A 24,329-nucleotide genomic window follows, 5' to 3' on the forward strand; every position below is an offset into this window, starting at 1 on the left:
ACTTCTCAGTCATGTTGACACTGGTCTACTACCAGGTCAGGTCATGTGACTTCTCAGTCATGTTGACACTGGTCTACTACCAGGTCATGTGTCTTCTCAGTCATGTTGACACTGGTCCACTACCAGGTCATGTGTCTTCTCAGTCATGTTGATACTGGTCTACTACCAGGTCATGTGTCTTCTCAGTCATGTTGACACTGGTCTACTACTAGGTCATGTGTCTTCTCAGTCATGTTGACACTGGTCCACTACCAGGTCATGTGTCTTCTCAGTCATGTTGACACTGGTCTACTACCAGGTCATGTGTCTTCTCAGTCATGTTGACACTGGTCTACTACCATGTCATGTGTCTTCTCAGTCATGTTGACACTGGTCTAATACCAGGTCATGTGTCTTCTCAGTCATGTTGACACTGGTCTACTACCAGGTCATGTGTCTTCTCAGTCATGTTGACACTGGTCTACTACCAGGTCATGTGTCTTCTCAGTCATGTTGACACTGGTCTACTACCAGGTCATGTGTCTTCTCAGTCATGTTGACACTGGTCCACTACCATGTCAGATACAACATGTAGAAGACTAATACTCTGACAACATACCATCTGTCCTCACCAGATACAACACAGTCAAAAACACACAAATTCTGCTCATACCTTCAACAGTACAATGCAAATAAATGGACGTCTCAGAACCGTTGGAAACACTACGTGAAGACTCAGTTGGAGAAGAGAAACTCTACATTAGATAAATAAGGACTAATTCATAGGTGTGCTGTGATAAAACTTGTGGGCCTTGAGTGTTTTCGTATTTTACAACTTCTTGGGCCTTTTTACCTGAAGTGTCTGTCAACGTCTAAATGTACAACCATTTGAGTCATGATCTGCAGTATAAAAAAAATATAATTTTGATGAAGAATTACACACATCATATTATTCCTGTTGTCATGCTATGAGCCTGGCAAACGCTAAGCTACAACAACAACACGCTATGAGCCTGGCAAACGCTAAGCTACAACAACAACACGCGGTATATTTAAACCAACAAACATCATATTATTCCTGTTGTCATGCTATGAGCCTGGCAAACGCTAAGCTACAACAACAACACGCTATGAGCCTGGCAAACGCTAAGCTACAACAACAACACGCGGTATATTTAAACCCACAAACATTTACAGAATACAATCGTTGTTATTCAATACATAGTTTCCCCACTGGTTGTTTACGGTTCGTTACCAGGAGAATCCAACATGAACAGGACATATTAAACTAGTGTTTTGAGAGTACCAAGTAGGTACTGTAGAATATCAGTCCATAACATTACTGTAGAATATCAGTCCATAACATTACTGTAGAATATCAGTCCATAACATTACTGTAGAATATCAGTCCATAACATTACTGTAGAATATCAGTCCATAACATTACTGTAGAATATCAGTCCATAACATTACTGTAGAATATCAGTCCATAACATTACTGTAGAATATCAGTCCATAACATTACTGTAGAATATCAGTCCATAACATTACTGTAGAATATCAGTCCATAACATTACTGTAGAATATCAGTCCATAACATTACTGTAGAATATCAGTCCATAACATTACTGTAGAATATCAGTCCATAACATTACTGTAGAATATCAGTTTAAAAAATTACTGTAGAATATCGGTCCATAACATTACTGTAGAATATCAGTCCATAACATTACTGTAGAATATCAGTCCATAACATTACTGTAGAATATCAGTCCATAACATTACTGTAGAATATCAGTCCATAACATTACTGTAGAATATCAGTCCATAACATTACTGTAGAATATCAGTCCATAACATTACTGTAGAATATCAGTCCAAAACATTACTGTAATATATCAGTCCAAAACATTACTGTATAATTTAAGTCCAAAACATTACTGTAGAATATCAGTCCAAAACATTACTGTAATATATCAGTCCAAAACATTACTGTAATATATCAGTCCATAACATTACTGTAGAATATCAGTCCAAAACATTACTGTAATATATCAGTCCAAAACATTACTGTAATATATCAGTCCAAAACATTACTGTAATATATCAGTCCATAACATTACTGTAGAATATCAGTCCATAACATTACTGTAGAATATCAGTCCAAAACATTACTGTAATATATCAGTCCAAAACATTACTGTAGAATATCGGTCCAAAACATTACTGTAGAATATCAGTGTAAAAAAATTACTGTAATATATCAGTCCAAAACATTACTGTAATATATCAGTCCAAAACATTACTGTAATATATCAGTCCATAACATTACTGTAGGATATCAGTCCATAACATTACTGTAGAATATCAGTCCATAACATTACTGTAGAATATCAGTCCAAAACATTACTGTAATATATCAGTCCATAACATTACTGTAGAATATCAGTCCAAAACATTACTGTAGAATATCAGTCCAAAACATTACTGTAGAATATCAGTCCAAAACATTACTGTAGAATATCAGTCCAATACATTACTGTAGAATATCAGTCCAAAACATTACTGTAGAATATCAGTCCATAACATTACTGTAGAATATCAGTCCATAACATTACTGTAGAATATCAGTCCATAACATTACTGTAGAATATCAGTCCATAACATTACTGTAGAATATCAGTCCATAACATTACTGTAGAATATCAGTCCAAAACATTACTGTAGAATATCAGTCCATAACATTACTGTAGAATATCAGTCCATAACATTACTGTAGAATATCAGTCCAAAACATTACTGTAGAATATCAGTCCAATACATTACTGTAATATGTCAGTCCATAACATTACTGTAGAATATCAGTCCATAACATTACTGTAGAATATCAGTCCATAACATTACTGTAGAATATCAGTGTAAAAACATTACTGTAGAATAAGTCCAAAACATTACTGTAGAATATCAGTCCAAAACATTACTGTAGAATATCAGTCCAATACAAAACAATACTCCATTTAAAAATGGTTTATTGGGTCATTTGAAATGAGGGTAAACAGAGAGACTGGTGGGAAGATGTGTGAATGATCTGAAGAAAAGACTATCTATTTCCAGGGGCCGTTGGAGAGGCTCGTCCTCCATCCAGACTGGTTGATCTTTAAAGGTCGGAGGTCATAGCTGGCTCCAACTCTTCTGAGTGTGTGTGTGTGTGGTTGGGTGGTGGTAGGAGTCATGTTGAGAATTTACACCATTAGGGGGGGGGGGTGGGGTCAACGGCCGAGGGACTCCAGTGTTGCCATGACGCCACCCAGACGATGGCATTTCCCCCCTCCTCACCCCCCCTCCCCGTCGTCGTTCTCTCAACCTCTCAGGTTCTCATCGTTCTGATTTGATCTGGTTTTAAACAACAACAAAAAACGGAGGAACAATCAGATCTCAAATTGTTCTCTAAGAAAAGGGGGAGGGGTTATAAGAGGTCGTAAGAAGAGCTATGAACAGTGGGAGGTTTACAGGGATCTAGAGACACGTCACAAAGGGAGAAAGGTGACCAAGGCAGACGACTGGAACGGCGTGGACTAGAGGTTCATTATGGGGTTCTACTGCCAGTCTACTACACTAATGACGTGGACTAGAGGTTCATTATGGGGTTCTATTGCCAGTCTACTACACTAAACACTAATGACGTGGACTAGAGGTTCATTATGGGGTTCTACTGCCAGTCTACTACACTAAACACTAATGACGTGGACTAGAGGTTCATTATGGGGTTCTACTGCCAGTCTACTACACTAATGACGTGGACTAGAGGTTCATTATGGGGTTCTACTGCCAGTCTACTACACTAAACACTAATGACGTGGACTAGAGGTTCATTATGGGGTTCTACTGCCAGTCTACTACACTAATGACGTGGACTAGAGGTTCATTATGGGGTTCTACTGCCAGTCTACTACACTAAACACTAATGACGTGGACTAGAGGTTCATTATGGGGTTCTACTGCCAGTCTACTACACTACTGACGTGGACTAGAGGTTCATTATGGGGTTCTACTGCCAGTCTACTACACTAAACACTAATGACGTGGACTAGAGGTTCATTATGGGGTTCTACTGCCAGTCTACTACACTAAACACTAATGACGTGGACTAGAGGTTCATTATGGGGTTCTACTGCCAGTCTACTACACTAAACACTAATGACGTGGACTAGAGGTTCATTATGGGGTTCTACTGCCAGTCTATTACACTAATGACGTGGACTAGAGGTTCATTATGGGGTTCTACTGCCAGTCTACTACACTAAACACTAATGACGTGGACTAGAGGTTCATTATGGGGTTCTACTGCCAGTCTACTACACTAAACACTAATGACGTGGACTAGAGGTTCATTATGGGGTTCTACTGCCAGTCTACTACACTAAACACTAATGACGTGGACTAGAGTTTCATTATGGGGTTCTACTGCAAGTCTACTACACTAAACACTAATGATGTGGACTAGAGGTTCATTATGGGGTTCTACTGCCAGTCTACTACACTAATGACGTGGACTAGAGGTTCATTATGGGGTTCTATTGCCAGTCTACTACACTAAACACTAATGACGTGGACTAGAGGTTCATTATGGGGTTCTACTGCCAGTCTACTACACTAAACACTAATGACGTGGACTAGAGGTTCATTATGGGGTTCTACTGCCAGTCTACTACACTAATGACGTGGACTAGAGGTTCATTATGGGGTTCTACTGCCAGTCTACTACACTAAACACTAATGACGTGGACTAGAGGTTCATTATGGGGTTCTACTGCCAGTCTACTACACTAATGACGTGGACTAGAGGTTCATTATGGGGTTCTACTGCCAGTCTACTACACTAATGACGTGGACTAGAGGTTCATTATGGGGTTCTACTGCCAGTCTACTACACTAAACACTAATGACGTGGACTAGAGATTCATTATGGGGTTCTACTGCCAGTCTACTACACTAATGACGTGGACTAGAGGTTCATTATGGGGTTCTACTGCCAGTCTACTACACTAATGACGTGGACTAGAGGTTCATTATGGGGTTCTACTGCCAGTCTACTACACTAAACACTAATGACGTGGACTAGAGGTTCATTATGGGGTTCTACTGCCAGTCTACTACACTAATGACGTGGACTAGAGGTTCATTATGGGGTTCTACTGCCAGTCTACTACACTAAACACTAATGACGTGGACTAGAGGTTCATTATGGGGTTCTACTGCCAGTCTACTACACTAAACACTAATGACGTGGACTAGAGGTTCATTATGGGGTTCTACTGCCAGTCTACTACACTAAACACTAATGACGTGGACTAGAGGTTCATTATGGGGTTCTACTGCCAGTCTACTACACTAAACACTAATGACGTGGACTAGAGGTTCATTATGGGGTTCTACTGCCAGTCTACTACACTAAACACTAATGACGTGGACTAGAGTTTCATTATGGGGTTCTACTGCAAGTCTACTACCTAAACACTAATGACGTGGACTAGAGGTTCATTATGGGGTTCTACTGCCAGTCTACTACACTAATGACGTGGACTAGAGGTTCATTATGGGGTTCTACTGCCAGTCTACTACACTAAACACTAATGACGTGGACTAGAGGTTCATTATGGGGTTCTACTGCCAGTCTACTACACTAAACACTAATGACGTGGACTAGAGGTTCATTATGGGGTTCTACTGCCAGTCTACTACACTAAACACTAATGACGTGGACTAGAGGTTCATTATGGGGTTCTACTGCCAGTCTTCTACACTAAACACTAATGACGTGGACTAGAGGTTCATTATGGGGTTCTACTGCCAGTCTACTACACTAATGACGTGGACTAGAGGTTCATTATGGGGTTCTACTGCCAGTCTACTACACTAAACACTAATGACGTGGACTAGAGATTCATTATGGGGTTCTACTGCCAGTCTTCTACACTAATGACGTGGACTAGAGGTTCATTATGGGGTTCTACTGCCAGTCTACTACACTAAACACTAATGACGTGGACTAGAGGTTCATTATGGGGTTCTACTGCCAGTCTTCTACACTAAACACTAATGACGTGGACTAGAGGTTCATTATGGGGTTCTACTGCCAGTCTACTACACTAATGACGTGGACTAGAGGTTCAATATGGGGTTCTACTGCCAGTCTACTACACTAAACACTAATGACGTGGACTAGAGGTTCATTATGGGGTTCTACTGCCAGTCTACTACACTAAACACTAATGACGTGGACTAGAGGTTCATTATGGGGTTCTACTGCCAGTCTACTACACTAAACACTAATGACGTGGACTAGAGGTTCATTATGGGGTTCTACTGCCAGTCTACTACACTAATGACGTGGACTAGAGGTTCATTATGGGGTTCTACTGCCAGTCTGCTACACTAAACACTAATGACGTGGACTAGAGGTTCATTATGGGGTTCTACTGCCAGTCTACTACACTAAACACTAATGACGTGGACTAGAGGTTCATTATGGTGTTCTACTGCCAGTCTACTACACTAAACACTAATGACGTGGACTAGAGGTTCATTATGGGGTTCTACTGCCAGTCTACTACACTAAACACTAATGACATGGACTAGAGGTTCATTATGGGGTTCTACTGCCAGTCTACTACACTAATGACGTGGACTAGAGGTTCATTATGGGGTTCTACTGCCAGTCTACTACACTAAACACTAATGACGTGGACTAGAGGTTCATTATGGGGTTCTACTGCCAGTCTACTACACTACTGACGTGGACTAGAGGTTCATTATGGGGTTCTACTGCCAGTCTGCTACACTAAACACTAATGACGTGGACTAGAGGTTCATTATGGGGTTCTACTGCCAGTCTACTACACTAAACACTAATGACGTGGACTAGAGGTTCATTATGGGGTTCTACTGCCAGTCTACTACACTAAACACTAATGACGTGGACTAGAAGTTCATTATGGGGTTCTACTGCCAGTCTACTACACTAAACACTAATGACGTGGACTAGAGGTTCATTATGGGGTTCTACTGCCAGTCTACTACACTAAACACTAATGACGTGGACTAGAGGTTCATTATGGGGTTCTACTGCCAGTCTACTACACTAAACACTAATGACGTGGACTAGAGGTTCATTATGGGGTTCTACTGCCAGTCTACTACACTAAACACTAATGATGTGGACTAGAGGTTCATTATGGGGTTCTACTGCCAGTCTACTACACTAATGACGTGGACTAGAGGTTCATTATGGGGTTCTACTGCCAGTCTTCTACACTAAACACTAATGACGTGGACTAGAGGTTCATTATGGGGTTCTACTGCCAGTCTACTACACTAATGACGTGGACTAGAGGTTCATTATGGGGTTCTACTGCCAGTCTGCTACACTAAACACTAATGACGTGGACTAGAGGTTCATTATGGGGTTCTACTGCCAGTCTACTACACTAAACACTAATGACGTGGACTAGAGGTTCATTATGGGGTTCTACTGCCAGTCTACTACACTAAACACTAATGACGTGGACTAGAGGTTCATTATGGGGTTCTACTGCCAGTCTACTACACTAATGACGTGGACTAGAGGTTCATTATGGGGTTCTACTGCCAGTCTGCTACACTAAACACTAATGACGTGGACTAGAGGTTCATTATGGGGTTCTACTGCCAGTCTACTACACTAAACACTAATGATGTGGACTAGAGGTTCATTATGGGGTTCTACTGCCAGTCTACTACACTAATGACGTGGACTAGAGGTTCATTATGGGGTTCTACTGCCAGTCTACTACACTAATGACGTGGACTAGAGGTTCATTATGCGCTTCTACTGCCAGTCTACTACACTAAACACTAATGACGTGGACTAGAGGTTCATTATGGGGTTCTACTGCCAGTCTACTACACTAAACACTAATGACGTGGACTAGAGGTTCATTATGGGGTTCTACTGCCAGTCTACTACACTAATGACGTGGACTAGAGGTTCATTATGGGGTTCTACTGCCAGTCTGCTACACTAAACACTAATGACGTGGACTAGAGGTTCATTATGGGGTTCTACTGCCAGTCTACTACACTAAACACTAATGACGTGGACTAGAGGTTCATTATGGGGTTCTATTGCCAGTCTACTACACTAAACACTAATGACGTGGACTAGAGGTTCATTATGGGGTTCTACTGCCAGTCTACTACACTAATGACGTGGACTAGAGGTTCATTATGGGGTTCTACTGCCAGTCTACTACACTAAACACTAATGACGTGGACTAGAGGTTCATTATGGGGTTCTACTGCCAGTCTACTACACTAAACACTAATGACGTGGACTAGAGGTTCATTATGGGGTTCTACTGCCAGTCTACTACACTAATGACGTGGACTAGAGGTTCATTATGGGGTTCTACTGCCAGTCTGCTACACTAAACACTAATGACGTGGACTAGAGGTTCATTATGGGGTTCTACTGCCAGTCTACTACACTAAACACTAATGACGTGGACTAGAGGTTCATTATGGGGTTCTATTGCCAGTCTACTACACTAAACACTAATGACGTGGACTAGAGGTTCATTATGGGGTTCTACTGCCAGTCTACTACACTAAACACTAATGACGTGGACTAGAGGTTCATTATGGGGTTCTACTGCCAGTCTACTACACTAAACACTAATGACGTGGACTAGAGTTTCATTATGGGGTTCTACTGCAAGTCTACTACACTAAACACTAATGATGTGGACTAGAGGTTCATTATGGGGTTCTACTGCCAGTCTACTACACTAATGACGTGGACTAGAGGTTCATTATGGGGTTCTATTGCCAGTCTACTACACTAAACACTAATGACGTGGACTAGAGGTTCATTATGGGGTTCTACTGCCAGTCTACTACACTAAACACTAATGACGTGGACTAGAGGTTCATTATGGGGTTCTACTGCCAGTCTACTACACTAATGACGTGGACTAGAGGTTCATTATGGGGTTCTACTGCCAGTCTACTACACTAAACACTAATGACGTGGACTAGAGGTTCATTATGGGGTTCTACTGCCAGTCTACTACACTAATGACGTGGACTAGAGGTTCATTATGGGGTTCTACTGCCAGTCTACTACACTAATGACGTGGACTAGAGGTTCATTATGGGGTTCTACTGCCAGTCTACTACACTAAACACTAATGACGTGGACTAGAGATTCATTATGGGGTTCTACTGCCAGTCTACTACACTAATGACGTGGACTAGAGGTTCATTATGGGGTTCTACTGCCAGTCTACTACACTAATGACGTGGACTAGAGGTTCATTATGGGGTTCTACTGCCAGTCTACTACACTAAACACTAATGACGTGGACTAGAGGTTCATTATGGGGTTCTACTGCCAGTCTACTACACTAATGACGTGGACTAGAGGTTCATTATGGGGTTCTACTGCCAGTCTACTACACTAAACACTAATGACGTGGACTAGAGGTTCATTATGGGGTTCTACTGCCAGTCTACTACACTAAACACTAATGACGTGGACTAGAGGTTCATTATGGGGTTCTACTGCCAGTCTACTACACTAAACACTAATGACGTGGACTAGAGGTTCATTATGGGGTTCTACTGCCAGTCTACTACACTAAACACTAATGACGTGGACTAGAGGTTCATTATGGGGTTCTACTGCCAGTCTACTACACTAAACACTAATGACGTGGACTAGAGTTTCATTATGGGGTTCTACTGCAAGTCTACTACCCTAAACACTAATGACGTGGACTAGAGGTTCATTATGGGGTTCTACTGCCAGTCTACTACACTAATGACGTGGACTAGAGGTTCATTATGGGGTTCTACTGCCAGTCTACTACACTAAACACTAATGACGTGGACTAGAGGTTCATTATGGGGTTCTACTGCCAGTCTACTACACTAAACACTAATGACGTGGACTAGAGGTTCATTATGGGGTTCTACTGCCAGTCTACTACACTAAACACTAATGACGTGGACTAGAGGTTCATTATGGGGTTCTACTGCCAGTCTTCTACACTAAACACTAATGACGTGGACTAGAGGTTCATTATGGGGTTCTACTGCCAGTCTACTACACTAATGACGTGGACTAGAGGTTCATTATGGGGTTCTACTGCCAGTCTACTACACTAAACACTAATGACGTGGACTAGAGATTCATTATGGGGTTCTACTGCCAGTCTTCTACACTAATGACGTGGACTAGAGGTTCATTATGGGGTTCTACTGCCAGTCTACTACACTAAACACTAATGACGTGGACTAGAGGTTCATTATGGGGTTCTACTGCCAGTCTTCTACACTAAACACTAATGACGTGGACTAGAGGTTCATTATGGGGTTCTACTGCCAGTCTACTACACTAATGACGTGGACTAGAGGTTCAATATGGGGTTCTACTGCCAGTCTACTACACTAAACACTAATGACGTGGACTAGAGGTTCATTATGGGGTTCTACTGCCAGTCTACTACACTAAACACTAATGACGTGGATTAGAGGTTCATTATGGGGTTCTACTGCCAGTCTACTACACTAAACACTAATGACGTGGACTAGAGGTTCATTATGGGGTTCTACTGCCAGTCTACTACACTAATGACGTGGACTAGAGGTTCATTATGGGGTTCTACTGCCAGTCTGCTACACTAAACACTAATGACGTGGACTAGAGGTTCATTATGGGGTTCTACTGCCAGTCTACTACACTAAACACTAATGACGTGGACTAGAGGTTCATTATGGGGTTCTACTGCCAGTCTACTACACTAAACACTAATGACGTGGACTAGAGGTTCATTATGGGGTTCTACTGCCAGTCTACTACACTAAACACTAATGACGTGGACTAGAGGTTCATTATGGGGTTCTACTGCCAGTCTACTACACTAATGACGTGGACTAGAGGTTCATTATGGGGTTCTACTGCCAGTCTACTACACTAAACACTAATGACGTGGACTAGAGGTTCATTATGGGGTTCTACTGCCAGTCTACTACACTACTGACGTGGACTAGAGGTTCATTATGGGGTTCTACTGCCAGTCTGCTACACTAAACACTAATGACGTGGACTAGAGGTTCATTATGGGGTTCTACTGCCAGTCTACTACACTAAACACTAATGACGTGGACTAGAGGTTCATTATGGGGTTCTACTGCCAGTCTACTACACTAAACACTAATGACGTGGACTAGAAGTTCATTATGGGGTTCTACTGCCAGTCTACTACACTAAACACTAATGACGTGGACTAGAGGTTCATTATGGGGTTCTACTGCCAGTCTACTACACTAAACACTAATGACGTGGACTAGAGGTTCATTATGGGGTTCTACTGCCAGTCTACTACACTAAACACTAATGACGTGGACTAGAGGTTCATTATGGGGTTCTACTGCCAGTCTACTACACTAAACACTAATGATGTGGACTAGAGGTTCATTATGGGGTTCTACTGCCAGTCTACTACACTAATGACGTGGACTAGAGGTTCATTATGGGGTTCTACTGCCAGTCTTCTACACTAAACACTAATGACGTGGACTAGAGGTTCATTATGGGGTTCTACTGCCAGTCTACTACACTAATGACGTGGACTAGAGGTTCATTATGGGGTTCTACTGCCAGTCTGCTACACTAAACACTAATGACGTGGACTAGAGGTTCATTATGGGGTTCTACTGCCAGTCTACTACACTAAACACTAATGACGTGGACTAGAGGTTCATTATGGGGTTCTACTGCCAGTCTACTACACTAAACACTAATGACGTGGACTAGAGGTTCATTATGGGGTTCTACTGCCAGTCTACTACACTAATGACGTGGACTAGAGGTTCATTATGGGGTTCTACTGCCAGTCTGCTACACTAAACACTAATGACGTGGACTAGAGGTTCATTATGGGGTTCTACTGCCAGTCTACTACACTAAACACTAATGATGTGGACTAGAGGTTCATTATGGGGTTCTACTGCCAGTCTACTACACTAATGACGTGGACTAGAGGTTCATTATGGGGTTCTACTGCCAGTCTACTACACTAATGACGTGGACTAGAGGTTCATTATGCGCTTCTACTGCCAGTCTACTACACTAAACACTAATGACGTGGACTAGAGGTTCATTATGGGGTTCTACTGCCAGTCTACTACACTAAACACTAATGACGTGGACTAGAGGTTCATTATGGGGTTCTACTGCCAGTCTACTACACTAATGACGTGGACTAGAGGTTCATTATGGGGTTCTACTGCCAGTCTGCTACACTAAACACTAATGACGTGGACTAGAGGTTCATTATGGGGTTCTACTGCCAGTCTACTACACTAAACACTAATGACGTGGACTAGAGGTTCATTATGGGGTTCTATTGCCAGTCTACTACACTAAACACTAATGACGTGGACTAGAGGTTCATTATGGGGTTCTACTGCCAGTCTACTACACTAATGACGTGGACTAGAGGTTCATTATGGGGTTCTACTGCCAGTCTACTACACTAAACACTAATGACGTGGACTAGAGGTTCATTATGGGGTTCTACTGCCAGTCTACTACACTAAACACTAATGACGTGGACTAGAGGTTCATTATGGGGTTCTACTGCCAGTCTACTACACTAATGACGTGGACTAGAGGTTCATTATGGGGTTCTACTGCCAGTCTGCTACACTAAACACTAATGACGTGGACTAGAGGTTCATTATGGGGTTCTACTGCCAGTCTACTACACTAAACACTAATGACGTGGACTAGAGGTTCATTATGGGGTTCTATTGCCAGTCTACTACACTAAACACTAATGACGTGGACTAGAGGTTCATTATGGGGTTCTACTGCCAGTCTACTACACTAATGACGTGGACTAGAGGTTCATTATGGGGTTCTACTGCCAGTCTACTCCACTAAACACTAATGACGTGGACTAGAGGTTCATTATGGGGTTCTACTGCCAGTCTACTACACTAAACACTAATGACGTGGACTAGAGGTTCATTATGGGGTTCTACTGCCAGTCTACTACACTAAACACTAATGACGTGGACTAGAGGTTCATTATGGGGTTCTACTGCCAGTCTACTACACTAAACACTAATGACGTGGACTAGAGGTTCATTATGGGGTTCTACTGCCAGTCTACTTCCACTAATGACGTGGACTAGAGGTTCATTATGGGGTTCTACTGCCAGTCTACTACACTAAACACTAATGACGTGGACTAGAGGTTCATTATGGGGTTCTACTGCCAGTCTACTACACTAATGACGTGGACTAGAGGTTCATTATGGGGTTCTACTGCCAGTCTACTACACTAAACACTAATGACGTGGACTAGAGGTTCATTATGGGGTTCTACTGCCAGTCTACTACACTAAACACTAATGACGTGGACTAGAGGTTCATTATGGGGTTCTACTGCCAGTCTACTACACTAATGACGTCAAATACTCACAGTGACATTTCATCTACAGACAGAAGTCAAATGGAAATAATTACATTTAAATGTAAATGAAGCTATTAGTTTCTACATATCACATAACTATGGAGAAATCAAATCAAACACATTTAGTGGTGCTGAAACCACGAGAGAGAGAGAGAGAGTCTTGCCGCACCTTGCAGCCAATCGACGCCTTCAGGTAAACCTTCCCCTTTCACAGCATCGCTGGCACTGAAACAGACACAAAAGAGAGCAGGTCAGTGAAAACCAAACGCCTCAACAACGATTAGAAAAGGTTTTGTCATATAACCAAAATGGCCTGTTCTGGAGGTTGGACTAAAAAAACAGACCCGATGAAATCTAATGCGCTGTAACGGACCGTAGTGGTGCTGGTCTACAAACGTGAAATGTGCCAACAAGGATTCTGGGTGTTTTAGAACTCATCTTATAAATGTTTGATTTATTTCACCTTTATGTAACCTTGTTGGCAAGTTGAGAACAAGTCATTCTCATTTACAATTGCGACCCTGACCAAGATAAAGCAAAGCAGTTCGACAGATACAACAACAGAGTTACACATGGAGTAAAACATACAGTCAATAATATAGTATAAACAAGTCTATATACGATGTGACCAAATGAGGTGAGAAGGGAGGTAAAGGCAAAAAAAAGGCCATGGTGGCAAAGTAAATACAATATAGCAAGTAAAACACTGGAATGGTAGATTTGCAATGGAAGAATGTGCAAAGTAGAAATAAAAATAATGGGGTGCAAAGGAGCAAAATAAATAAATAAAATTAAATAAATACAGTAGGGAAAGAGGTAGTTGTTTGGGCTAAATTATAGGTGGGCTATGTACAGGTGCAGTAATCTACCAGATGTGCCAGGGCTTGTCCTTGATGTTCTCCAGACAGAGGAGCTGGGAGACCTTGACTGAAGACAGGGCGTCTCTCACGTCCATCTTGTTGGCAAAGAACAGCAGGGGGATCCGGCGGTGCTTTACATCTACAGAGACAAGGTTAGAATCAGGGGGTGCTTTACATCTACAGAGACAAGGTTAGAATCAGGGGGTGCTTTACATCTACAGAGACAAGGTTAGAATCAGGGGGTGCTTTACATCTACAGAGACAAGGTTAGAATCAGGGGGTGCTATACATCTACAGAGACAAGGTTAGAATCAGGCGGTGCTTTACGTCTACAGAGACAAGGTTAGAATCAGGGGGTGCTTTGCATCTACAGAGACAAGGTTAGAATCAGGCGGTGCTTTACATCTACAGAGACAAGGTTAGAATCAGGGGGTGCTTTACATCTACAGAGACAAGGTTAGAATCAGGCGGTGCTTTACATCTACAGAGACAAGGTTAGAATCAGGGGGTGCTTTACATCTACAGAGACAAGGTTAGAATCAGGGGGTGCTTTACATCTACAGAGACAAGGTTAGAATCAGGCGGTGCTTTACATCTACAGAGACAAGGTTAGAATCAGGCGGTGCTTTACGTCTACAGAGACAAGGTTAGAATCAGGGGGTGCTTTACATCTACAGAGACAAGGTTAGAATCAGGGGATCCGACGGTGCTTTACATCTACAGAGACAAGGTTAGAATCAGGGGGTGCTTTACATCTACAGAGACAAGGTTAGAATCAGGGGGTGCTTTACATCTACAGAGACAAGGTTAGAATCAGGGGGTGCTATACATCTACAGAGACAAGGTTAGAATCAGGCGGTGCTTTACGTCTACAGAGACAAGGTTAGAATCAGGGGGTGCTTTGCATCTACAGAGACAAGGTTAGAATCAGGGGGTGCTTTGCATCTACAGAGACAAGGTTAGAATCAGGGGGATCCGTTGGTGCTTTACATCTACAGAGACAAGGTTAGAATCAGGCGGTGCTATACATCTACAGAGACTAGGTTAGAATCAGGCGGTGCTTTACGTCTACAGAGACAAGGTTAGAATCAGGGGGATCTGCCGGTGCTTTACGTCTACAGAGACAAGGTTAGAATCAGGGGGATCTGCCGGTGCTTTACATCTACAGAGACAAGGTTAGAATCAGGCGGTGCATTACGTCTACAGAGACAAGGTTAGAATCAGGCGGTGCTTTACATCTACAGAGACAAGGTTAGAATCAGGCGGTGCTTTACATCTACAGAGACAAGGTTAGAATCAGGGGGTGCTTTGCATCTACAGAGACAAGGTTAGAATCAGGGGGATCCGTTGGTGCTTTGCGTCTACAGAGACAAGGTTAGAATCAGGCGGTGCCGTACATCTACAGAGACAAGGTTAGAATCAGGCGGTGCTTTACGTCTACAGAGACAAGGTTAGAATCAGGCGGTGCCGTACATCTACAGAGACAAGGTTAGAATCAGGCGGTGCTTTGCGTCTACAGAGACAAGGTTAGAATCAGGGGGTGCTTTGCATCTACAGAGACAAGGTTAGAATCAGGGGGATCTGTCGGTGCTTTACGTCTACAGAGACAAGGTTAGAATCAGGTGGAATCATTATTTGTAAGGTCTCTCAGGTACTGTACAGTCTGTGGTCAATAGCTGTGCCCTTGATAGGGACCATGTGGGTATAACAGTGTTAATCTACAGATCAACACAACAAAAGACCAGGCGTTTAACTGTGGAGGTAAAGGGACATTACGTTTAAAAGACCAGGCGTTAACTGTGGAGGTAAAGGGACATTACGTTAAAAAGACCAGGCGTTAACTGTGGAGGTAAAGGGACATTACGTTAAAAAGACCAGGCGTTAACTGTGGAGATAAAGGGACATTACGTTTAAAAGACCAGGCGTTAACTGTGGAGGTAAAGGGACATTACGTTAAAAAGACCAGGCGTTAACTGTGGAGGTAAAGGGACATTACGTTTAAAAGACCAGGCGTTAACTGTGGAGGTAAAGGGACATTACGTTAAAAAGACCAGGCGTTTAACTGTGGAGGTAAAGGGACATTACGTTAAAAAGACCAGGCGTTAACTGTGGAGGTAAAGGGACATTACGTTAAAAGACCAGGCGTTAACTGTGGAGGTAAAGGGACATTACGTTAAAAAGACCAGGCGTTAACTGTGGAGGTAAAGGGACATTACGTTAAAAAGACCAGGCGTTAACTGTGGAGGTAAAGGGACATTACGTTAAAAAGACCAGGCGTTAACTGTGGAGGTAAAGGGACATTACGTTAAAAAGACCAGGCGTTTAACTGTGGAGGTAAAGGGACATTACGTTAAAAAGACCAGGCGTTAACTGTGGAGGTAAAGGGACATTACGTTAAAAAGACCAGGCGTTAACTGTGGAGGTAAAGGGACATTACGTTAAAAAGACCAGGCGTTTAACTGTGGAGGTAAAGGGACATTACGTTAAAAAGACCAGGCGTTAACTGTGGAGGTAAAGGGACATTACGTTAAAAAGACCAGGCGTTAACTGTGGAGGTAAAGGGACATTACGTTAAAAAGACCAGGCGTTTAACTGTGGAGATAAAGGGACATTACGTTAAAAAGACCAGGCGTTTAACTGTGGAGGTAAAGGGACATTACGTTAAAAAGACCAGGCGTTAACTGTGGAGGTAAAGGGACATTACGTTAAAAAGACCAGGCGTTAACTGTGGAGGTAAAGGGACATTACGTTAAAAAGACCAGGCGTTAACTGTGGAGGTAAAGGGACATTACGTTAAAAAGACCAGGCGTTAACTGTGGAGGTAAAGGGACATTACGTTAAAAAGACCAGGCGTTAACTGTGGAGGTAAAGGGACATTACGTTAAAAGACCAGGCGTTAACTGTGGAGATAAAGGGACATTACGTTAAAAAGACCAGGCGTTAACTGTGGAGGTAAAGGGACATTACGTTAAATAAACTGCCTGCATATAATGATAATTAACCAGCATTAAAAAAAACAGTCTTGACAGTCTCTCGGATCTGGTTTCCAAGAATACTATTGGCTCGGTTCATGTTATCATGTGTTGGTTAGTCGTTAAATTGATACCTGGGTGGTTGAGGAGTGAATAATGAGGAGGATGATTCACCTGGGTGGTTCAGGAGTGTATAGTGAGGAAGATGATTCACCTGGGTGGTTGGGGAGTGAATAATGAGGAAGATGATTCACCTGGGTGGTTCAGGAGTGTATAGTGAGGAAGATGATTCACCTGGGTGGTTGGGGAGTGTTGAGGAGTGTATAATGAGGAAGATGATTCACCTGGGTGGTTCAGGAGTGTATAATGAGGAAGATGATTCACCTGGGTAGTTCAGGAGTGAATAATGAGGAAGATGATTCATCTGGGTGGTTGAGGAGTGTATAATGAGGAAGATGATTCACCTGGGTGGTTGAGGAGTGTATAATGAGGAAGATGATTCACCTGGGTGGTTCAGGAGTGTATAATGAGGAAGATGATTCACCTGGGTGGTTCAGGAGTGAATAATGAGGAAGATGATTCACCTGGGTGGTTCAGGAGTGTATAATGAGGAGGATGATTCACCTGGGTGGTTCAGGAGTGTATAATGAGGAGGATGATTCACCTGGGTAGTTCAGGAGTGTTGAGGAGTGAATAATGAGGAAGATGATTCACCTGGGTGGTTCAGGAGTGTATAATGAGGAAGATGATTCACCTGGGTGGTTGAGGAGTGTATAATGAGGAAGATGATTCACCTGGGTGGTTGAGGAGTGTATAATGAGGAAGATGATTCACCTGGGTGGTTGAGGAGTGAATAATGAGGAAGATGATTCACCTGGGTAGTTCAGTAATGGGTAATGAGGAGGATGATTCACCTGGGTGGTTGAGGAGTGAATAATGAGGAAGATGATTCACCTGGGTGGTTGAGGAGTGTATAGTGAGGAAGATGATTCACCTGGGTGGTTGAGGAGTGTATAATGAGTAAGATGATTCACCTGGGTGGTTGAGGAGTGTATAGTGAGGAAGATGATTCACCTGGGTGGTTCAGGAGTGTATAAGAGGAAGATGATTCACCTGGGTGGTTGAGGAGTGTATAGTGAGGAAGATGATTCACCTGGGTGGTTGAGGAGTGTATAGTGAGGAAGATGATTCACCTGGGTGGTTGGGGAGTGTATAATGAGGAAGATGATTCACCTGGGTAGTTCAGGAGTGTATAATGAGGAGGATGATTCACCTGGGTGGTTCAGGAGTGTATAATGAGGAAGATGATTCACCTGGGTAGTTCAGGAGTGTATAATGAGGAGGATGATTCACCTGGGTGGTTCAGGAGTGTATAGTGAGGAAGATGATTCACCTGGGTGGTTGGGGAGTGTTGAGGAGTGTATAATGAGGAAGATGATTCACCTGGTTGAGGAGTGTATAATGAGGAAGATGATTCACCTGGGTGGTTGAGGAATAATGAGGAGGATGATTCACCTGGGTGGTTGAGGAGTGTATAATGAGGAGGATGATTCACCTGGGTGGTTGAGGAGTGTATAATGAGGAAGATGATTCACTGGGTGGTTCAGGAGTGTATAATGAGGAAGATGATTCACCTGGGTGGTTCAGGAGGGTATAATGAGGAAGATGATTCACCTGGGTAGTTCAGGAGTGAATAATGAGGAAGATGATTCACCTGGGTGGTTCAGGAGTGTATAATGAGGAAGATGATTCACCTGTGGTGGTTCAAATAAACTGCCTGAAGTGAATAATGAGGAAGATGATTCACATGGGTGGTTCAGGGAGTGTATAATGAGGAAGATGATTCACCTGGGTGGTTCAGGAGTGTTGAGGAGTGAATAATGAGGAAGATGATTCACCTGGGTGGTTCAGGAGTGTATAGTGAGGAAGATGATTCACCTGGGTGGTTGGGGAGTGTTGAGGAGTGTATAATGAGGAAGATGATTCACCTGGGTGGTTCAGGAGTGTATAATGAGGAAGATGATTCACCTGGGTAGTTCAGGAGTGAATAATGAGGAAGATGATTCACCTGGGTGGTTCAGGAGTGTTGAGGAGTGTATAATGAGGAAGATGATTCACCTGGGTGGTTCAGGAGTGAATAATGAGGAAGATGATTCACCTGGGTGGTTCAGGAGTGAATAATGAGGAAGATGATTCACCTGGGTGGTTCAGGAGTGTATAATGAGGAAGATGATTCACCTGGGTGGTTCAGGAGTGAATAATGAGGAAGATGATTCACCTGGGTGGTTCAGGAGTGTATAGTGAGGAAGATGATTCACCTGGGTGGTTCAGGAGTGTTGAGGAGTGTATAATGAGGAAGATGATTCACCTGGGTGGTTCAGGAGTGAATAATGAGGAAGATGATTCACCTGGGTGGTTCAGGAGTGAATAATGAGGAAGATGATTCACCTGGGTGGTTCAGGAGTGTATAATGAGGAAGATGATTCACCTGGGTGGTTCAGGAGTGAATAATGAGGAAGATGATTCACCTGGGTGGTTCAGGAGTGTATAATGAGGAGGATGATTCACCAGGGTGGTTCAGGAGTGAATAATGAGGAAGATGATTCACCTGGGTGGTTCAGGAGTGAATAATGAGGAAGATGATTCACCTGGGTGGTTCAGGAGTGAATAATGAGGAAGATGATTCACCTGGGTGGTTCAGGAGTGTATAATGAGGAAGATGATTCACCTGGGTGGTTCAGGAGTGTATAATGAGGAAGATGATTCACCTGGGTGGTTCAGGAGTGAATAATGAGGAAGATGATTCACCTGGGTGGTTCAGGAGTGTATAATGAGGAGGATGATTCACCTGGGTGGTTCAGGAGTGTATAATGAGGAAGATGATTCACCTGGGTGGTTGAGGAGTGTATAATGGGGAGGATGATTCACCTGGGTGGTTCAGGAGTGTATAATGAGGAAGATGATTCACCAGGGTGGTTCAGGAGTGAATAATGAGGAAGATGATTCACCTGGGTGGTTCAGGAGTGAATAATGAGGAAGATGATTCACCTGGGTGGTTCGGGAGTGTATAATGAGGAAGATGATTCACCTGGGTGGTTCAGGAGGGTATAATGAGGAAGATGATTCACCTGGGTGGTTCAGGAGTGTGTAATGAGGAAGATGATTCACCTGGGTGGTTCAGGAGTGTGTAATGAGGAAGATGATTCACCTGGGTGGTTCAGGAGGGTATAATGAGGAAGATGATTCACCTGGGTGGTTGAGGAGGGTATAATGAGGAAGATGATTCACCTGGGTGGTTCAGGAGGGTATAATGAGGAAGATGATTCACCTGGGTGGTTCAGGAGTGTGTAATGAGGAAGATGATTCACCTGGGTGGTTCAGGAGTATATAATGAGGAAGATGATTCACCTGGGTGGTTCAGGAGGGTATAATGAGGAAGATGATTCACCTGGGTGGTTGAGGAGTGTATAATGAGGAAGATGATTCACCTGGGTGGTTCAGGAGTGTATAATGAGGAAGATGATTCACCTGGGTGGTTCAGGAGTGTGTAATGAGGAAGATGATTCACCTGGGTGGTTCAGGAGTGTATAATGAGGAAGATGATTCACCTGGGTAGTTCAGGAGTGTATAATGAGGAAGATGATTCACCTGGGTGGTTCAGGAGTGTTGAGGAGTGAATAATGAGGAAGATGATTCACCTGGGTGGTTGAGGAGTGTATAATGAGGAAGATGATTCACCTGGGTGGTTCAGGAGTGTATAATGAGGAAGATGATTCACCTGGGTGGTTCAGGAGGGTATAATGAGGAAGATGATTCACCTGGGTGGTTCAGGAGGGTGTCCAGTTCCTCTTTAGCGACCACCATCCTCAACTTGTCTCCACTGTCCACCACAAAGATGATGGCTTGACCCTCCCTGGGGAGAGAGGGGCAAGGGTCAACATGATTCACTGTCAGTACTACCTACCGTGTGTGTGTGTGTGTGTGTGTGTGTGTGTGTGTGTGTGTGTGTGTGTGTGTGTGTGTGTGTGTGTGTGTGTGTGTGAACAGACTCACTTGTAGTAATGTTCCCAGAGGTTTCTGTACCGCCCCTTGGCCAGACATGTCGAACACTGTGAAGGAGAGACTGAGAGAAGAAGAGGATTTAGAGACTGGAGAGAAGAGGAGGATTTAGAAGACTGGAGAGAAGAAGAGGATTTAGAGACTGGAGAGAAGAGGAGGATTTAGAAGACTGGAGAGAAGAAGAGGATTTAGAGACTGGAGAGAGTGGAGGATTAGAAGACTGGAGAGAAGAGGAGGATTTAGAGACTGGAGAGAAGAAGAGGATTTAGAGACTGGAGAGAGAGGAGGATTTAGAAGACTGAGAGAAGAGTAGGATTTAGAAGACTGGAGAGAAGAGGAGGATTTAGAAGACTGGAGAGAAGGGGAGGATTTAGAAGACTGGAGAGAAGAGGAGGATTTAGAGGACTGGAGAGAAGAGGAGGATTTAGAGACTGGAGAGAAGAGGAGGATTTAGAAGACTGGAGAGAAGAAGAGGATTTAGAAGACTGGAGAGAAGAAGAGGATTTAGATGACTGGAGAGAAGAGGAGGATTTAGATGACTGGAGAGAAGAGGAGGATTTAGAAGACTGGAGAGAAGAGGAGGATTTAGAAGACTGGAGAGAAGAGGAGGATTTAGAAGACTGGAGAAGACGAGGATTTAGAAGACTGGAGAGAAGAGGAGGATTTAGAAGACTGAGAGAAGAGGAGGATTTGAAGACTGGAGAGAAGAGGAGGATTTAGAAGACTGGAGAGAAGAGGAGGATTTAGAAGACTGAGAGAAGAGGAGGATTTAGAAGACTGAGAGAAGAGGAGGATTTTGAAGACTGGAGAGAGAGGAGGATTTAGAAGACTGGAGAGAAGAGGAGGATTTAGAAGACTGGAGAGAAGAGGAGGATTTAGAAGACTGAGAGAAGACGAGGATTTGGAGACTGGAGAGAGAGGAGGATTTAGAAGACTGGAGAGAAGATGAGGATTTAGAGACTGGAGAGAGAGGAGGATTTAGAAGACTGGAGAGAAGAGGAGGATTTAGAAGACTGAGAGAAAAGTAGTGCACTATATTGGAAATGGGATGCCATTAGGGACTCATTCAAGGACATCGTAGTGGTAACGTTCAGACAACGTTCCCCAACAACCGATTTCAAGGTATAGTTCAGAACATCTGACCATCGTACAGTCATCCATTATTGTCTTATTGATTACCTTGATGTCTTGAACTTCTCGATGCTGAAGCCAATGGTCGGGACGATGTCTTGTGTCTGGGCCTGCATGACACAGGAATAGATTAGATCGGTGTCACTGCTCTGGACGGCTCTGACTTAGAATATGTGGACAACTACAGAAATCTTGGTATCTGGTTAGACTGTAAACTCTCCTTCAGACTCATATTAAACATCTCCAATCCAAAATTAAATCTAGAATTGGCTTCCTATTTCGCAAACAAAGCATCCTTCACTCATGCTGCCAAACATACCCTCGTAAAACTGACCATCCTACCAATCCTTGACTTCGGCGATGTCATTTACAAAATAGCTTCCAACACTCTACTCAGCAAATTGGATGCAGTCTATCACAGTGCCATCCATTTTGTCACCAAAGCTCCATACACTACCCACCACTGCAACCTGTACGCTCTCATTGGATGGCCCTCGCTTCATATTCGTCGCCAAACCCACTGGCTCCAGGTCATCTACAAGTCTATGCTAGGTAAAGCGCCGCCTTATCTCAGCTCACTGGTCACCATAACAACACCCACCCGTAGCACGTGCTCCCAGCAGGTATATCTCACTGGCCGCCCCCAAAGCCAATTCCTCCTTTGGTCACCTTTCCTTCCAGTTCTCTGCTGCCAATGACTGGAACAATTGCAAAAATCACTCACATCTCCCTCACTAACTTTAAGCATCAGCTGTCAGAGCAGCTTACAGATCACTGTACCCCTACACAGCCCATCTGTAAATACCTCATCCAACTACCTCATCCCCATATTGTATTTTCTTCTTCTCCTTTGCACCCCAGTATCTCTACTTGCACATTTACCATTCGGTCCAGTGTTTAATTGCTAAATTGTAATTACTTCGCCACCATGGCCTATTCATTGCCTTAACTCCCTAATCTTACTACATTTGCACACACTGTATATAGATTTTTGTCTACTGTATTATTGACTGTATGTTTGTTTTACTCCATGTGTAACTCTGTGTTGTTCATGTCGCACTGCTTTGCTTTATCTTGGTCAGGGTCGCAATTGTAAATGAGAACTTGTTCTCAACTGGCCTACCTGGTTAAATAAAAATATATATTAATAAATACATCAAAAGTAGTGGTTAATTACACAGGAATAGATTAGTAGTGGTTAATTACACAGGAATAGATTAGTAGTGGTTAATTACAAAGGAATAGATTAGTAGTGGTTAATTACACAGGAATAGATTTGTAAAAAATACTTCGCTTATACTTCATATTTTCAAAGTGCCTCCCGTTCTGTGAAATAAATCTATATTAATAAAATTCAAGGAAATGTAATGGGGGAACTGGAAATGAATTGATGAAATTTTAAATGTGGTTAATTACACAGGAATAGATTAGGAGTGGTTAATTACACAGGAATAGATTAGGAGTGGTTAATTACACAGGAATAGATTAGTAGTGGTTAATTACAGGAATAGATTATAGGAATGGATTAGTAGTGGTTAATTACACAGGAATAGATTAGTAGTGGTTAATTACACAGGAATAGATTAGTAGTGGTTAATTACACAGGAATAGATTAGTAGTGGTTAATTACACAGGAATAGATTAGTAGTGGTTAATTACACAGGAATAGATTAGTAGTGGTTAATTACACAGGAATAGATTAGTAGTGGTTAATTACACAGGAATAGATTAGGAGTGGTTAATTACACAGGAATAGATTAGTAGTGGTTAATTACACAGGAATAGATTAGTAGTGGTTAATTACA

At 42.8% G+C, this 24,329-nt stretch overlaps 4 long non-coding RNA genes and 1 pseudogene across 51 annotated transcripts; 3 read left to right on the forward strand and 2 right to left on the reverse strand.

The window, feature by feature from the left end:
- Position 1: 1 nt before the first annotated feature.
- On the forward strand, positions 2 to 740 carry LOC127922710 (uncharacterized). Of its 7 annotated transcripts, none has more exons than XR_008112003.1 (3): positions 2 to 35; positions 127 to 212; positions 256 to 740. It is a non-coding gene; the product is annotated as an uncharacterized LOC127922710 (long non-coding RNA). The 7 variants fall into 7 exon arrangements; XR_008112001.1 differs by having other exon boundaries at positions 385 to 740; XR_008112000.1 differs by lacking the exon at positions 2 to 35 and having other exon boundaries at positions 46 to 169; positions 213 to 298; positions 385 to 740.
- Positions 741 to 2,991: 2,251 nt separating this feature from the next.
- Positions 2,992 to 22,655, reverse strand: LOC127922707 (ADP-ribosylation factor-like protein 6; annotated as a pseudogene).
- Positions 3,379 to 13,134, forward strand: LOC127922708 (uncharacterized). 3 transcript variants are annotated; one of them, XR_008111958.1, is made up of 6 exons: positions 5,023 to 5,156; positions 6,787 to 7,259; positions 7,320 to 9,056; positions 9,802 to 10,380; positions 10,614 to 12,876; positions 13,050 to 13,134. It is a non-coding gene; the product is annotated as an uncharacterized LOC127922708 (long non-coding RNA). The 3 variants fall into 3 exon arrangements; XR_008111959.1 differs by lacking the exons at positions 5,023 to 5,156; positions 6,787 to 7,259; positions 13,050 to 13,134 and adding exons at positions 3,379 to 4,771; positions 6,621 to 6,786 and having other exon boundaries at positions 7,433 to 9,056; positions 10,614 to 11,473; XR_008111960.1 differs by lacking the exons at positions 5,023 to 5,156; positions 6,787 to 7,259; positions 13,050 to 13,134 and adding an exon at positions 3,379 to 4,658 and having other exon boundaries at positions 10,614 to 11,473.
- LOC127922709 (uncharacterized) lies at positions 14,487 to 15,948 on the forward strand. 39 transcript variants are annotated; one of them, XR_008111964.1, is made up of 8 exons: positions 14,508 to 14,628; positions 14,667 to 14,704; positions 14,743 to 14,970; positions 15,093 to 15,168; positions 15,207 to 15,244; positions 15,406 to 15,490; positions 15,538 to 15,651; positions 15,775 to 15,862. It is a non-coding gene; the product is annotated as an uncharacterized LOC127922709 (long non-coding RNA). The 39 variants fall into 39 exon arrangements; XR_008111982.1 differs by having other exon boundaries at positions 14,781 to 14,970; XR_008111962.1 differs by lacking the exon at positions 14,667 to 14,704 and adding an exon at positions 15,009 to 15,046.
- Positions 19,362 to 21,140, reverse strand: LOC127922711 (uncharacterized). Of its 2 annotated transcripts, none has more exons than XR_008112007.1 (5): positions 21,073 to 21,140; positions 20,863 to 20,902; positions 20,623 to 20,702; positions 20,143 to 20,222; positions 19,362 to 20,102 (listed from the first exon to the last, which is right to left on the reverse strand). It is a non-coding gene; the product is annotated as an uncharacterized LOC127922711 (long non-coding RNA). The 2 variants fall into 2 exon arrangements; XR_008112008.1 differs by having other exon boundaries at positions 20,047 to 20,062.
- Positions 22,656 to 24,329: the final 1,674 nt, after the last annotated feature.

The sequence above is a fragment of the Oncorhynchus keta genome, unplaced genomic scaffold (genome assembly GCF_023373465.1).
Source record: "Oncorhynchus keta strain PuntledgeMale-10-30-2019 unplaced genomic scaffold, Oket_V2 Un_contig_26790_pilon_pilon, whole genome shotgun sequence".
NCBI classification, from domain to species: domain Eukaryota; kingdom Metazoa; phylum Chordata; class Actinopteri; order Salmoniformes; family Salmonidae; genus Oncorhynchus; species Oncorhynchus keta.